General features: G+C 36.8%; 2 protein-coding genes across 2 annotated transcripts in view; both read left to right on the forward strand.

Moving 5' to 3' along the window:
- Positions 1-14,135, forward strand: part of LOC309510160 (uncharacterized protein) — a 169,527-nt gene that overhangs the window by 115,569 nt on the left and 39,823 nt on the right. The window lies entirely within an intron of this gene.
- LOC309510152 (NACHT, LRR and PYD domains-containing protein 12-like) overlaps positions 1-14,135 on the forward strand; it is a gene marked incomplete at its 3' end in the record, with an annotated part of 757,492 nt that overhangs the window by 115,448 nt on the left and 627,909 nt on the right. The window lies entirely within an intron of this gene.

A 14,135-nucleotide genomic window follows, 5' to 3' on the forward strand; every position in this document is an offset into this window, starting at 1 on the left:
AATGCTCACCCCTGTATCTGTTGCTCTCGTAGCCTTCACTACTAAATAGCTGACCGCAGCCAAAGTCTATCAGCTTGAGATCTAGCGTGTCTTTCTCAAACAGGACATTCTGTGGATGAATGTCACTATGGAAAACACCATGATGGATGCAGTGTAGCACTGCCCGCACAGCCTGTCTCATGACGACCCGTGAGAACCAGTCACTCCAAGGTTGACGATAGATTATGTCAAACAAGCTCTCGCAGTGCCCCGGATACTCCATAACCAGAGTGAATTCTTTAGGATGTTCAAACCACTCGTACAGTTGTATGACGAAGGGGCTTATGGGTTCTAGCCTCATCATCATCAGCAGCGCCACTTCTGTAACGAGAGGTTTGGGATTCCCAGGCTAGAGAGAAGAAGCAGACAGAAGGTTAGCTGGGTAAAAATCTGAAGAAAACATCATTTTGAAATGTACTATTCTTTGATCTTTTTAGATGCGTTCAAAAGAGCCTTTTCAGCTCAAAGTTATTTGGTGCCTCTAGGCTTATTTGTTGATCACATTTATACCTAATGCTTCCTACAGGTGTATTAACTACAGTAATCTGCACTTAAACAACTCAATACACATTCAGGTTTTGGCCAACTTACAATATAAAGATAACGATAATTGGCACTCTTGAGCATCCGCTTGATGGCAACCTGCACAAAAAAAAACAAAAAAAAACAGTTTCAATAACAGTAACAGTTTTCAAGCACCTGGCCTTGTATTAAGTATTAAACCATCTGTAAATTGTTTTAAATGTGTTTTGATGCATGCAAGAGCAAAATGTTTGTGCAATTCAGTAAGATTTACCTTTTTGCCATCGAATTTGCGTGTTCCCAGGAACACTCTGCCAAATCCTCCGGATCCAATTAACTGTTCCACGTTATAGAGAGACTCAAAGGACTCTGAAAAACAAACAGAAAAATGTGAGACAATTATTAGCTTGCTAGATTCATTGTTTTATTTTTAAAATATCAGTGCTGGTCGAGCAACAGTAAATGTGATCGGACGTGTTAAAAACTTGACTCAGTTATGCATGAAATAGCTAAATCTCTATCTGTAGACTTTGCACTGCCAAGCCTTATTTCAGTCTCACCTGTTGAGCTCTCGTTCACAGGAGAAGCCTCCACGGCACCCTGAGCAGTTCGGCCAGTTGATGTCTCTGTTGGCTCGACAGGAACTTGACCCGGCAGCGGAGGACACAGAAACCCTTCGAGGCTGTTGGACCTGGACAAACCCTTTTCGCTTGGGCTCTCCGATCCATCGCCACTCCTGCTCCCCTCGACGCTGTCCGAGCCTCGGCTGCACAGATTCAACGACTCTCTACTTCCTCTCTCGACATGGGCCTCAGGGGGGGGTGAGGACCAGGGTGAGGACCAAGATGAGGATGGCGTGATGCCCGGAGAGGAATCTGTGGAAACAGTTCTCCGGGATCCGGAGCGGCCTGATGATGGAACATTTCAGATATCAAAAACTGTTTTTACTATTATTTATTATTTATTATATTAATTATCAATGTCAGTGGTCACATCAAATTGTTACTTTGGTTTCACTTTATTTTGGTCCCTTTAAGACATTCTATAAGTCTATCAGTAACATTGCACCTACATGTCGACTAACTCTCATTAGAGTATTAGTAGAGTATTAGTAGACTTATAGTCAAGAGTGTCTGTTGCTAGATGCATTGTTTTATTTAAAAAATGTCAGCGCTGGTCGAGAAAATAATTTTATAATGGGGGAAATCATTTTAATATTCTGTAAAAACAAGCCTTATTTTGAGTGGAAAACAAGATAATACTGTTTAAAATAATGATGGAGAAATAATGATTTACCATTATTTGGCTTGACGCCAGAGTGATCTGAACCAGGTGACGATGATGGTTCAGGAAAAAAAGGCTCCACAACAGTCACAGCATCACTGGAAGAGCTGCTGAAAACACCCTTCGTATCCTCCAAGATACATTCTGGAGCTTTTTCTGAAATGAAGAAAAAACAAATGAAAACAACTATTAGACCCATCTCTGACGTCAAATTAAGCAATGACATAATGATATAACTTACATTTTACTATTCAAATCTTAATAGTGTAACAAAGTCTCTGCTTAATATCTGCAAACTCTTTATTGTGATGCTCCTCCAACAGACATTCAGTTGTCTATAAGTAACATTGCACTTACATGTCGACTAACTCTCATTAGAGTATTAGTAGACTGGTAGGGTTTAGGGCTGAAGTCATCGATGACGTCGATGCAAAAAATACGTAGACGCAAAATATGCGTGTCGATTCGTCGACCTGTTTTCATTTCTCTAAAAAACGTGTGCAAATGACTTCACAGTGTGTACCTTAAGTGCGCTGATACGCGATGGCCATCATTCCATCCATCCAGGGGTTTTCCTGCATTGAATTTTTTGGGGGGCGGCCGCCAAAGCCTTATTTGATCGGTGAGTGATGTAGAATAGAATGACTGACTGCGCTTGACAGGGCACATATAAGTACGAGAGAGAGCGCCGGCCGCGCGCGCGCGCACTCACCGTCTTCAAACAACACGAGCGCTGTCTTGCTCTCTCTCTCTCCCTCGTGCATATTAATCAAAATCATTAGACACGATAGAAAAAGGGCGGAAGACCAAAGTTTCACGTGGAGCATTCGGAGATTTTTTTCTCTTGAATTACCGCGGAGTGTGAATTGTGGTAAAAAATAAACTGCCGGGATAATCACACAACGCTTGCCGTAGGCTACACGTCCACTAATGACACGTCCGATTCGCGAACTAATGACTCATTTGAACCGATTCACTTCAATGAATGGTTAAAACAACTTATCTGTCCAACACTGAACTCACGAGGCGTCTGAATCGGTGTATAACAAATCGGTAACACTTTACAATAATGTTCCATTTATTAAATTCTAGTTAAGTTCTTTTTTTTATTAGTATTTTTATTTATTTTTTAAGAAAAAGGTGAGTGGCAGAGTGTATTACTATACGTTGTTGTTATTTTTATGTGAATGAAGAATTAAAATATGCACTTTTTTCAGTAAGCTAGGACTATGTGTTTTCAACATAAATGTTCAATTCTGTTGGTTCAGGAAGGACGCCATGACAGGCTGCTGGCTCCCACTGTTCATTTTTATTTATTTTTTGCTGGAAAAGCACTCTCTGTATTAGCTTAAAGCCCCCAAGTTTACATTGGTTACTGTATTCTTTCAATTGCTCTAAACAAGTATTTTGGGTGACCTTTTTATTTTTTTATTGAATGCTAGACATCAAGTTGTTGTTATTTTCATCTGAAAGAAGAACTTTTTTTTCAGTAAGCTAGGCCCTATGTGTTCAGTAAGCTTGTTTCAGTAAGCTATGTGTTTTCAAGGCTTTAAGGTTTTATTGAATGCTACCTCTGACTAAGAATGCATTACTATGCACTTGTATAGTCTCTTATTTTGGAATTTTAAGAGCAATAAACATATATTGCAATGTTAAGGAATTCATGTTTTTTTCATTCAGATATGTAAATTAACATGTATAAATTGCGATTAGTCAATTAATGGGGATTGGGGAGATAATCGATAATCGAATCGAATCGAAATCGAATCGGACTGGAAAAAAGAATCGTTAGATTAATCGATGCATCGAAAAAATAATCGCTAGATTAATCGTTTAAAAAATAATCGTTTATCCCAGCCCTAGTAGGGTTAGAATAAGTTGACATGTAGTTGAAAAGTTACTTATAGTCAGTAGAGTGTCTGTTGCTAGATCCATTGTTTTATTTAAAAAATGTCAGTGCTGGTCGAGAAAATAATTTTATAATGGGGGAAATAATTTTAATATTCTGTAAAAACAAGCCTTATTTTGAGTGGAAAACAAGATAATACTGTTTAAAATAATGATGGAGAAATAATGATTTACCATTATTTGGCTTGACGCCGGAGTGATCTGAACCAGGTGACGATGATGGTTCAGGAACAGGATCTGCTGGAGGAATAAAAGGCTCCACAACATTTCTTGAGCTGCTGAAAAAACCCTTCCAGCGCTTCTGGAAACGACCAGGTTTCTTCATACGTTCTGGAGCTTTTTCTGAAATGAAGAAAAAACTAATGAAAACAACTATTAAACCCATCTCTGACGTCAAATTAAGCAATGACATAATGATATAACTTACATTTTACTATTCAAATCTTATCTGTAAAGTTACAAATCTAAAGTAATGGGAATTGTTCACGCTATCCACCTGACTTCTGCTTAATGCCTGAATAAATGTCCCAACATATTATTTCACAATATTAATAGTAATTTTATTTCACTATTATCACGATTACGAGGTGATTCCGATTCAACGCTAAAGTTATTTTTCTTATTTTATCTGATCTTTAATTAAAAAGAAAACATAAATTTCCAGGCTTCATTTGGCCAACTCTGGCACATGTGGCTCAGTTCTTGTAATGGTAAAGATCATATGGGCCATATCTAAATATAGATATATTTTATTAAACACATTTATTAAATGCATAGCAATGTCTTATTTATGACATAACTGACTCTGTAATACTCGGCACGACAGCCATTTTGACAATTTTGCATGTTTTTGACAATTCAAGAGAAATAAGTGGTGAAATTGAATTCTTTTCTGGATCGTATGCTGTCTGTGAAGCGGCTTTCTGTGCGTGTGTTTCTGGTGTGTGTCAGACAGCCATCGAGCTCATGCCTTATTGAGAACATTTTGCTAACATTCCCACTCAATTAAGAAAACATTATTTCTAAATGTTCCCTGAACGTTCAAAACATCCAGTTTTTTCAACGTTTCAAAAATGTTTTATCTTGGTTAAAGGAACATTCTATTTTATAATTTTTCATTATTGGAACGTTACTTTTGAATGTTCTCGGAATGTTCCGAAAATGTCAGATGAATGTTGGAAAAAATTGGTTTCACTTTATTTTGGTCCCTTTAAGACATTCTATAAGTCTATAGGGGAATTATCACCCTACGTCACACGGCGTCACGCAGGTTCTACTGCGCATGTCGGGACCAAAAGTGGTCAAACAAATATGCGGAGAACATTACGAAAATTAAATATAAAATGTTTTAAATCGAGCTATTAGTATTATTCTTATCCGTATCCGTGTAAGGATCAGCTGTTAAACGGGTCTTTCTGCAACCACGATGCGCACGCATCCCGGATGTTTACAAACCTATAATTGGTCTATAAGTAACACTGCACATGTCTACTAACTCTCATTAGAGTATTAGTAGAGTATTAGTTGACCGTTAGGGTTAGATGTTAATGTTGGAGAAATAATGATTTACCATTATTTGGCTTGACGCCGGAGTGATCTGGAGAAGGTGACGATGGTTCAGTCACAGCACTACCGGAACAGCAGCTGAAAAGTCCCTTCGTAGCCTTCCAGATCCTGAGGCAAAGACGTTCTGGAGCTTTTCCTGAAATGAAGAAAAAACTAATGAAAACAACTATTAGACCCATCTCTGACGTCAAATTAAGCAATGACATAATGATATAACTTACATTTTACTATTCAAATCTTAATAGTAAAATGCTCCTCCCAACAGACATTCAGTTGTCTACAAGTAAAATTGCACCTACATGTCTACTAACTCTCATTAGAGTATTACAGGGTACCTGCACAATTTTTAAAGTCAAATTTAAGGCTTTTTAAGACCTTTTTAAGACCTGAAGAAATCAAAATGAATACCGTACATTAGGGGTGCGCAATATTGACAAAAATATGTCTCGATATTTTCAACGTTTTGTCGATAATAATTAGATGATATTTTAAAATGATTTAATGATTTACTGTACAGTTTTTTAATGTTTTAATTAAAGAATACTTTAAATATGAAACTAAAACCACCAGTAGGTGGCGGCAAGTCACTGTCTTAATAAGCGAGTTGTTGGAGTCATTTATTCAACCGATTTGTTCAAACCATAGATATTATATAGAGACTAGATGCCCTATTGGCCGCTGGGCACTGAGAAATGTGTCCGCCATCTTAAACCGGTCGTGTTCCTAGTTTCGTTGTGTGGCAGCAGTTAAGATGCTAGAGCACTGTGGAGTATTTTCCTGTTCTAATCGGCGGACCATCGCAAATAGGGCCCGGGGGATTACTTTTAACATTACCGTACTATTGGTTGTATTTTGTGAATAGAATATTACCAGATAATTGAGAAGGAGCAAGGATCTTTGATATTACTGTACTGATATCGTAGCCAGCTAACGTTAGCTAGGCAATGTTTACTGCACCAGCCGGTGTTCACCTGACATGGAGAGGTGGGGTAAAGTAATAATTACAAGAGCTTCTCGGTTATTTTAGTCCCGTCCGAATGTGCCATCTCAGTAATCATTTTGGACAATGTCAGTAAAGATTACGGCGACTTTTACCTTCTGTAAAAAGGTCCAGGAAAATTACCTCAGGTAACGTTAACGTTTATAAACGTGCGAATAGACCCTCTGTAAATCAAGTAATTTCGTGTTTAAAAGTAGTTTCCTGTGGTTTTTCAAGTATTGAGACGCTTGAAAAGGCATTCAGTTGCGTGTTTTCTCCCTCCCTCAACTCAAGTGTTTTCCACATACCATTCAGATCAGAAAGAAGTTCGAAAGCACTTGTAAGAGGCACGAAACTTACTTTTACCGCAATCCAATCTTAAGTTAATTCATACATTGTTCGACCGGACATAACTGTTTTATATATATATAAATATAGGTTATTTGTGTTTGCGCACGTGATATCAGGAAGCAATGTAAATGTAAAACACACACGTTTCTTCAACTTATTAAAATATCTTGCTTTACTGCAACTATCTGTTTCTGCTTCTTTATCATATTTATAGTGTGTGATTTATAAAATAGCTTATATCCTACATCACATATTTTGATTTTGGACGTCTGGTCACTTTATATCTTATATCAGAATATTATATTACTGTTAAGCCTACTATGAATATTAAAATACGCCGAACCATGTGTCCTGTATAATAGCTACATGAATGACCTTTGCAGCAAACAAACCCGCGTGAAAATCAGTTCGGTATTCAGTGAGGTATGATTAATTAAATGCGCTGACAGCTCATTGCACCTGCCATACAGATTACACTGAGTGGAGCGGGTGACCGGTCTAAGATGGCGGCCCCACGGCTCGCCCGCGCCAGTAGGCAGTAGCGGTCGATAGGGCGTCTATCTATATGAAGTCTATGGTTCAAACGGCTGATTCATTCAGAAAACAAAGTGATTGTTCATTGAATCGTTAAAATGATTCGTTCAAAACGCGGATTTCAGTAAAAAACAAATCTGTCTGTTGGACTACGGCTTCATTATGAAAATCTCGTCGGCGATATAAAGTGAAAATTGACAATATTGTGTCCAAAAAGTAACTCACAATGTTAACTTTATTGTTAATTTAACTGTTGTATAAAATAAATAGCACATTTGCAATTGTGCAAAGGAAAACGGCACTCTTGATCATGTGATATTCTAATATAACAACATAATATGATATAAATATAAGACAAAAACTAATTTGGGGACATCTATAACTGCACTGACACATCACGCAGTGAAAGCAAGCCTGAGAGACAAACGCGATGTCAGCTCGCACTCGCAGTGCCTCGTACATAGTTAAAACAATGATTAAAATATCATCATAGTTCATATTAAGGAGAGTCTACTGATGCTCTAATGAGAGTTAGTCGACATGTAGTTGCAAAGTTACGTATAGTCGACAGAATGTTCAAAAGGGACCATCAAAATAAAGTGTTATCGTTACTTTAGTTGGTTTAGTTGACAAATCAGCCATTGAAAATAGAAATAGAAACTAAGCCATTACATCTTTATTAAAAGCCTATTCTGACCTCTGCGAGAGTGGTTAGATGAAGTGGACTGACGTCCAACATCTGGGTTCTGCTTCGCCCTCGTCCCGTGAGCCTGACCTGTGGACACAGAAACAGAAAACTCAGAAGACAGAGATGGTAAATATCCAGGACGATCCTGGCTCTGTGTCTGGGTCGGGTCTGGCAGCGGCAGAGGTGGACAGTAACAAAGTACATTTATTTGAGTACTGTACTTAAGTACACTTTTTGAGTATCTGTACTTTACTTGAGTAAGTTACTGTTTTTTCTGGAAACATTTTACTTTAACTTCACTACATTTGAAAGACAAGTATCATACTTTTTACTCCACTAACGTTACATTTCTGTAGAAAGTAGTTGGATTCTGACATCAATCTGACTTTCATTTTCAATGTTGGGTTTGGTCTTTTAAATGCTCATTTTGTCATTGTTTTGGAGCACACTAGCTTATAACAGTGGCTGACATATTCATCCTAAAAGCCAAAAATCTTTAAATAGGGCACTATTTGAGGGAACAGCCCGAAACTAATGTGGACGTTATTGAGAGCACTTATTCAATCTCACATTCAATCCCACTACAGGAACTGTGTTCTAGAAATAAATGATATATTGATATGAGGGTGGGTAGGTAGGCAGGCATAGATTCAGAGGCATAAGGTACTGTAAGTATTACAAACAATAATAAAACAATGCATTGACATTTACTTTTTACTTTTGATACTTAAGTACTTTTAAAAACAAGTAACGTTACTTCTGTACTTTTACTCAAGTAAAAATCAGTCTTTTCAACTTTTACTTGTAACTGAGTAATATTTGACCAGAAGTATCTGTAACTTACTTTGTCCATCTCTGGGCAGCGGATCCTGATCACGGTCATCAGAATCGGGCCTCCAAACCTCCCGACCAGCCGTCTGGCAGAAAGCAGCTCTCCTGGATCTGGAGTGCTCTAAGGATGGAATATTTCACATATCACATAACGTTAGTTTAATCATAATCAATAATCAATGTCTGTGGTCAATTACAGATTTGTACTTCAGTTAAGTTACTCAAATTCAATTCAAGTTTATTTCACATGCAATGAATCAAATAAATGGGATCAAATGGGATCAGTCAGTCATTGTACAACACACCATAAAAAATTAATTAAAAATTAAAGCACTCACTTCCTCTTCCACCCATCATTCGATTACGAGCCATCGACAACCTGCCAAGAAAATCAGAACAAAATACAAGACAAGACAATACAATAGAAATATCCTCAGAAATAGAGTTACTCCCCTGAAAAAAATATCAAACAAGCTAACGTTACTTCTAAAATAAGAAAAGAACTATCAAATAAAAGTATTATAAGAAATTATATGACGCTTTCAAAAAGTATATATCCTCCGATGTCCTTCAAGAATATAGGTCTCCTCTCAGCAATCCAGAAAAGCTTCAAAGTATCGAGTTTCGGCCAGAAAATTCTCCGCAAAAGTCAGTCTGTTAATTCGCCTCGTCTCTCAACCAACAGACAGCGGTCGATCGTTGAGCAGAGAGATACATGCAGATCGCAGAATTCATAAAACGCGTCGCCATAGCAACTAACATTCAAATCATAACATGCACGCACGCCCAGACAGCGACCGGTTCGAGTATAAATATATATGCAGTCAGAATTCATAACCTACATAGCAACTAAAATTCGAACCACGCATGCACGCGCACATCACTCTGATTTATTAAATAATTGCAACCTTAATGTTGACGTTTTCTTTAATATGATTTTCATTCTTTCAGACCAGTTTTATTATTAAAACCCGTGGAAAATGCGCGCAAAAAGGCACAAGAGAGAATAAATCGGACATCATATAAATTAATATTTAAATTGGCCCTTTTCCGCATATTTATAAAGGCAAATCAGCTTTCAATATCACTAATACACCATCCAACCGGTAGTAGTAGATGGTGAAGAAATCCAAATTATTTTTGAATTCTCTATTAAAATTGTTCACAATTGCTACCCAGTTGAGTTAACTATAAACGTGCTAAATTTGCTCTGCAAGTGAACGTCGTCTTGTGGTGCCATCTTATATATATTTTTTAATAATATTTATTATCAATGTCAGTGGTCTGGTCACTTCAAATTGTTACGTTGGTTTCACTTTATTTTGGTCCATTTAAAAAACAGCCTAAGCGAATGTTATATTTGTTTATTTTTCTGATTCATCACATTACAATAAAATCAACTGTATTTAGATGGGAAAATTATTCTCATCTGTTTAATTTCATTAGCCTCCAGACTTGCTTAAAAAAAACAAAAAAAAACAGAACCATTAAAGCTATTTTTGTGACAGTAACGTCATATAATATATAATATTATAATATTGAAAGTATTGATTTTAGAAATATATCTTATTACGTATGGTATACATAACATATTGTGCTTTTTATTTATTTAGTTAAATTACAAACATTTCAAGTAGCCTACAATGCAACAAAAAACTAAATGAATACAAGGCACTGTAAATACAATTCAAAATGTATAAACCAAAGAATAACAACAACAACTAAAGTATAAATGTACATAATAATAATAAAATAAAAAATAAATAATAAATACAGAAATCAAAGTTTATAATATCAGGGCAGTTATATGTATTTGAAAAGCTTTAAAATTTGTATTGTTTTTATAAGCTTTTTGTTTTGTGATCTCATGTTTAAAAGATATTCTAAGTATATTGTGAGATCAGTGTTATAAAAGGTAATATAGGAGGATTTCTTTTGAGTTATTTTTGTCTTATGGATATAAAACTTCGCCAAAATAATTAAAAGATTAATGATATAATTTTGTTTTTCAGAAAAAGAATTCACAAATCTATTGACTAGGCAATTTTAAATATTAATATTGCACATATTAATTCCATTGGCTGGTCCAGCAACCAATCGCATTGCATCTCGCGTGGGCCGTTCCGTATCTGCTTTACTTTTCGAAATGGATGATCCCCATGGAGGGAGAACCTGGATTTGTAAAGTTGGGACGGTTGTTTTATTCTCAACGATATGAAAAGTGTTGCCACTCCCATTTATTGCACATGTTCCCCCGAAATTATATTGCACGACCCGTAAATATGCAGGCAAACGCGGTTGCCTACTATATCAGTCGAGCCAATAGTGCGGCAAGATACTGAAATAGGATTATTATTAACCAATCAGATGTAGCTTATTTAGAACAGCTGTTACACGTATGATTCAGCTTTCGGACACGAGCAGCAGTTGCGGCGGCAGCAAATTGACCATCGCCAAGGACATTATTTCTGTGATTGTAAGTATTAATTTAATTAGAATATGATATCTATATAAAATGTTTGTTTTGTACGCTGTGTTGTTAAGCGTCTCGTTAGTGTCGTTTTAACCCTTGTATGGTGTTCGGGTCTGTAGGACCCTGTTTCATTTTTTATCAAGAGAAAAATTATACGATTAATTATTTTTTCAAACTCAGACTCATTGGCCTTGGCTCATTTTCTGTGAAGAATATCTGAACACATTTTCAATGACCACACACCCACACCCACACAGGCTGTCCGGCTAGACCCGGGGCTAATAAAAGTGTGGGAATTGTAGGTCCTGTGTACCTTTACTCTGTCCTCCTCCTGTCAGAGCATTTTGTGTGTGTGTGTGTGTGTGTGTGTGTGTGTGTGTGTGTGTGTGTCAGTGTGTCAGAGCATATTGTTTGTGTGTGTGTGTGTGTGTGTGTGTGTGTGTGTGTGTGTGACGTGTGTCGTGTGTGTTCTTGTATATGGTTTATGAGGACACAAATGTGTATAATGACATGGGTATTACAACGTAAACATGGTTTATGAGGACATATGTGTCCTTCTAAACCAAACGGCTTAAAAAACATACTAAATCTGTGATTGGTAGGTTTAGGGGTAGGGTTAGTGTAGGGGGATAGATTATACAGTTTGTACATTAGAAAAACCATTACGCCTATGGAGAGTCCTCATAAACCACATATCTGAGTGTGTGTGTGTGTGTGTGTGTGTGTGTGTGTGAGTGCAAGAGTGAGTTCTGTGTTTCTTAAAGGGATACTCCACCGAAAAATGAAAATTCTGTCATGATATGTCAATGATAATAATAATAGCTAATTATTATTTTTTCCCGACCAAATGTGACCAAAACGGTTATAAAAATGCTGTCGTTATAACATTTCATGGTGTGACACAGACTTCAGAGCGGCCAAAGCATCAACAAGCTTCCCGTACTTTTTGACAAGCGTCCTTGACAGGGCGGCCAGAGCTTCTTTGCAGCTCAAGTCGGCGGCGGTGTGAACGTACAGTTAGCTCTCCAGTTAGAATATTGGCTTCTTACTGACCCTTTAAAGGGATACTCCACCGAAAAATGAAAATTCTGTCATCATATACTCACCCTCATGTTGTTTCAAACCTGTATGAATTTCTTTCTTTTGCTGAACAGAAAGGAAGATATCTAGAAGAATGTCAGTAACCAGACAGTTTTAGATACCATTGACTTCCATAGTATATTTTTTTTCCTACTATGGAAGTCAATGGTATCTAAAACTGTCTTGTTACTGACATTCTTCTAGATATCTTCCTTTCTGTTCAGCAAAAGAAAGAAATTCATACAGGTTTGAAACAACATGAGGGTGAGTATATGATGACAGAATTTTCATTTTTCGGTGGAGTATCCCTTTAAAGGGTCAGTAAGAAGCCAATATTCTAACCGGAGAGCTAAGAGCTCAAGTTAGAACTGCATGTAATAGAAACAAAATTATAAGTATAACTATCAAACATAGTATTTTGGTTATTTAAATTTAAAATCTATATTTTATTGGATATATTTTATTGTATTTTGGTTAACTGGCCGGTATTTTGAGATCGCAATAGACGTGAAGGACTATAATGCGTTAAGAGCTCGCTCAAGTACTGGGGAGCTAAACCATTTAGTGCTTAACATAACCCATAACATTACTATAGTAGAAGTTTGGGGACTAAACGCATAAATAGAAACCGGTTTATTCCACGATCTCGACACCTCAGTGTGGAGATAGGGAAAAAACGGCATTGCCCGACGAGGAGGCTGAGATATAGAGTTTTACTTATATTTTCACTCTCATAATAACCGGCTGGCCAGTAATATTTAACTTAGCAACAGCACTAGATAAAACCTCCTTTTAAAAGCTCCTCTTTATTCAACAGAGTTATGAGCTGACTTGTTTATTTATTTATTCATAAACATCTGCTTTATTCTTTATATTTTTAATTGTTTTGTTCTCTTAACAAAAACACTAACGATACCAATTCCTCGGAACTGGAAATCGCAGCATGAGTGCCTCATCCAGGGGAGGAGAACCCGCAGAGCGTTTAAAGGCAGAGATAGGGCGGGGCCCGTCTCAAACCCCGCTGTTCGATCCATTTGCGGGACCCGCGCCTCGGGGAGCGCGCACCGAACCGTCCTCCTCGAAGAATGGCCGGCGGGAGCGGAGCGTCCTCACGGACAGCTCCTCGCAATGCTCACAGTCAGCCCCCTCGAGAACTGACTGTTGGCATGCTCCACTCCCAAACAAGCAACACAAAGCTGAAGTGTGTGTCCTCCCCACCCGTGATATAACGTGGGCAGGGAACAACACAAGGCTTGCTTGCTCTCTTTTGCCATAAAATATATATATATATATACAGTACCAGTCAAAAGTTTGGAAACATTACTATTTTTAATGTTTTTGAAAGAAGTCTCTTATGCTCATCAAGCCTGCAGTTAAAAAACAAAACAAAACAAAAAACAGTAATATTATGAAATATTATTACAATTTAAAATAATGGTTCTCTTTTTTAATATATTTTAAAATGTAATTTATTTTTGTGACGCAAAGCTGAATTTTCATCAGCAAGTACTCCAGTCTTTGGTGTCTTATGATCCTTCAGAAATCATTCTAATATGATGATTTGATACTCAGTTATTATCAATGATGGAAACAGTTGTGCTGTTTAATATATTTTTTTGGAATACTTTTTTCAGGATTCATTGAGTAAAACGTTAACAGCATTTATTCATTAAAACAGCATTTATTCAAAATAAAAACATTTCTAACAATATAAATCGTTACCATCACCTTTTATCAATTTAACGCATCCTTGTTGAATTAAAGTACTAATTTCTTTAAAAAAAAAAATTATTGTTACCAAACTTTTGAACGGTAGTGTATATTGTTACAAAATATTTCTATTCTAAATAAATACAGTTCTTTTTAACTTTTTATTCATC

This window comes from Leuciscus leuciscus (genome assembly GCF_965113295.1).
Source record: "Leuciscus leuciscus genome assembly, contig: SUPER_11_unloc_3, whole genome shotgun sequence".
Taxonomy (NCBI): domain Eukaryota; kingdom Metazoa; phylum Chordata; class Actinopteri; order Cypriniformes; family Leuciscidae; genus Leuciscus; species Leuciscus leuciscus.